This window comes from Vigna radiata, unplaced genomic scaffold (assembly GCF_000741045.1).
Source record: "Vigna radiata var. radiata cultivar VC1973A unplaced genomic scaffold, Vradiata_ver6 scaffold_263, whole genome shotgun sequence".
Classification (NCBI taxonomy): Eukaryota; Viridiplantae; Streptophyta; class Magnoliopsida; order Fabales; family Fabaceae; genus Vigna; species Vigna radiata.
Window position 1 is genome coordinate 97,657 of NW_014543979.1, and position 3,534 is coordinate 101,190.

General features: G+C 36.8%; 1 protein-coding gene across 4 annotated transcripts in view; it reads left to right on the forward strand.

Annotated features, from left to right (window-relative positions):
- The first annotated feature begins 1,341 nt into the window (after positions 1 to 1,341).
- The window catches only part of LOC106755087, a 12,975-nt gene continuing 10,782 nt past the window's right edge, over positions 1,342 to 3,534 (forward strand). For all 4 annotated transcript variants that reach the window (XR_002667052.1, XR_002667053.1, XR_002667054.1 and 1 more), the window contains exons 1-2: positions 1,342 to 1,660; positions 1,745 to 1,820. The gene's annotated coding sequence lies outside the window, so the exon portion shown is untranslated. The remainder of the gene's footprint in view (positions 1,661 to 1,744; positions 1,821 to 3,534) is intronic.

Sequence of the window (3,534 nt, forward strand, 5' to 3'; positions counted from 1 at the left end):
ATACGCGGGGCCCAAGCCCAATGCCTTTAGTGTAGTCTTTCTTTTATGTACTGTGTAAATGTGTTAGGTATGTGGGACTTCTAGTCCTATAAATAGCCATGCCTACACTTCTTGTACTTACTTTTGAGATAATTGAATTGTTTACTGTTGAGAATTACTCCAGAGCAATTCTACCTTGAAAGTCAAGGCCAGAGAATCCCAAAGGATCTCCTCTAGCCACCTTCCATCTCACACTTACCATTCTCTCATTTTCCACCATCAGTTTCTCACTCCTCCACGTGAACACTTTGCCACCACTTCGCGTCAGACTCGTGGCTTATTCACGCCACACCAGCACATGCCTTCATCACAACTTCATTTCTCTTTGCGCCATTCCTTCCTCAGACCATTGCTCTCAAAGCCACCTCTCGTCATTTAGGGTTTTCCACTTGAGAGCCTTCCTTCCACGACTCACTTCCTCTGTAAGTCACTTTTCACCGAACACTTCTCAGATCCATCTTCTCCTCACCATACTCATCTTTGACCGATTGATTTTGCTCTATCCTTCATTTTCTCCGTTTAAAGTTGAGATCTCTTCTATTCCGCCGATTCAATCGGTGAAATCTCCCTTTTCTCCGTTTAAACCCTCTCAAAAGCTTAACCCTAGCTTTTCTACCGAAAAAACCACCAAAACCTAGGGTTATCTTCGATTTCCGACTTCCGCTGCGTCTCTTGTCCCGTTCGTCTGTCGAACCGCACCAGATCCATGGTTCCTCACCAGGACGGGTTGCATCAACTCTTCTCAAAGAAAAAGAAAGAATTGAAAGAGAAGAGTATCTTGCTAAGTTGGAAGAAGAACTTAGAGTCCTTAATGAGAAACAACAAAAACCCAAGAGGAAATAAAGAGAAGTAGGATTCATACAAGGAGGAGTTCTAAAACTCCAACTCAACTCACACTACAAGAAAAATAGAAATTATATACGGATTTTTATATACGGATTTTGATCCGTATATAATAGAGATATTATATACAGATGTTATACACGGATCTGGAAAAAAGACTTACATACGGAAATATCCGTATATAATGTGCGAAAAACTTTATATACGGATTATCCATATATAATATCGGCGAGTAATATTGGCGCGTGCTGGCGGGAACTTTGCGAACGATAGGTCTGTATGTAAGACCGTATATAAATGGAAAAATGTTTACCCGCTGATTTTTCATACGGATATGAAGTTAATAAATAATAAAAAAATAAAAGTTAATAATATAATCTGATTAGAAGACTCTGCTCTCAGTTTTCTCACTCACTCCCTCGAGCCAACTTTGTCCCCTTCTTGAGCCCTAACTTGTTTCTCCATAGCCTCTTTCTCGACCCCTCTCATTCTCACTCACTACAACCATCATTCTCACTCATTGCAACCATTATTGTGGAGGCTTCTGCTCTCTTTCGTCGAGCCTTCTTCTTGTTCTTGTGTTGTGAACCTCGTTCTTGTGTTGTCACCGTCGTCGAGCCTTCTTCTCATTCGCCGACCGTTCTTGTCTGTGCTATTTTTCTCCTCCGTCATTGGAACCGTAGTTGTCGTTTTCCATGAGTGGAACAGGAGTTTTGCCTCTATTGGAACACTAGTTGTGTGGTAGTGGAACCGTAGTTGTTGCAGAGTTCTTGAATTGGTAAGTCATGTTAAATAATTGCTAAATACGTTAATTTCGGAAACCTTAATCTGATTTTTTTTTACTTCCGTACATTTCCTTAAGTGGTTGAGCTGTGTGGGATATGTCATTGGGAAGGCTTAAGTGTTGCAGAGTCAAGCAAAAGATCAATTGAAGCAAGGTATGTTTACTGGTGACTTTTCCCCCATCTTGTTTTGCTTGTTCTATGTGTGTATGGTGCGCTTGTCCTATCTATGGTGTGATTTCTTAGGTCTCCACTAACATATGTTCAGTAATATGTGCTTTGTGCAAAACTGTGATTATTTGTTGTATTTTATTCGGTATGCTGTGATTTGGTTATATTGTTTTTCATTATTAGAAATGGTTATATTTGATTTGGTATTCTGAAGGATTTATAAGCGGTTTGAGTTTTGAAAGAAACAGGTTTAATTTATTGTAAAGAAATACTCTGTTTATAAACTATACTTATTCAAACAGAAATTTTAGCCTAGTATCAGTGAGTAGAACCTGAGCCTCATTGTTTTGGTCTGGTGATCTAGAAGGCTTCAAACCATCATTATCGTTACCTGCAGAATGGAAGCAAAAGATATGAGGAACCATAAGTATAATTTCTTTGGTAAATGTTAGATAACACACTATATTATATGACTGGACAGAAGAATAAATAGCATAAACAATTACAATTCTGATCATGGAGAAAAACAAAAGGGTGTGTTGGACTTCAAAGATTAGGAACTTGCTACATATTTATTCATAGAAATTGTAACATATATGTATGTACATGAAATTTAGAAAGGAAGTTTTGAACTCTGAGATTAGTGATGCTATATCTAGACTCAGAAGCAAATGTGGGATTTCCTTGCTTTTCTTTCACTCAATTATGTTTTGGAAGATGGTGCTTGGGTCCCTCATAATAAATAGTGAAAGGAACAAAATCATCCCTTTCCAGCTTTCTTGGTTTAACACTTTTCCTCCTTTTACATTTTACTATTTTATGATCTCCCTCCCTTTCAAGAAAGTAACATATTCCATCAGAATAGGTTGCACCTGAAATCTTTGAAGTCTCTCCATCTGCAACATATTTCACCTCCCTTCTGCTGAATTTCTTTTCCCCTATGTTCCTCACGTTACCAGCTCCAATTCTCAAAATTGGTTCCTGAATGATTCATTACACAAGACATCATCATTTGTATGATGATAAAATTAATCGATAAGATGAAACAACTAGCTAATATAGTTTGAGAAATTGATATATACCTCTTGAGCAACATCTCTAAGCTTGTTTTTGTTTTCTATCTTAGTTGCAGTGGCAATATCAGATCATACAATCTTTAAATTTTGGAAACTGATTAATTTATGAATGCGGAAAATAAGAGGTGGAATAATTGGTGGTTAACTTGTAAGGAAGCGTCTTCTTTTTTGGTTTTTGTTTTTTTGGGCATGAATTAAGTTTGTCAGGGTGAAAGGGAATCTCATAAATGAGAAGGGAGGGTTTGGATTTAAATTGACTTGGCAAGGAGGACAAAGAAGGTTAAACTTTTGGTTTGGCACTGGGTTAGGGAATGTATATGGTTGAATGAAGAGTTGGCTGCTGAATTTGTGTGAGGGTGTAAACTGGTGATCATCAGATATAAATTGATATATGGTAAAGAGATATGAATAAATAGTATAACCAAGTGCTTTGTGTGTATTGATGCATTACAAATATGATAGTTTTATGATATGAAAAAAAAGTTTGTTAGCTTTATACCTATGTATGAATGAATGTGAACTTTGATAATTGGATGGGGTTAATGTTCAATTAATGTTTAGGCATGTCCAAGAAATGAATACCATGATTAAAGTAAGTTATATATATATATATATATATATAT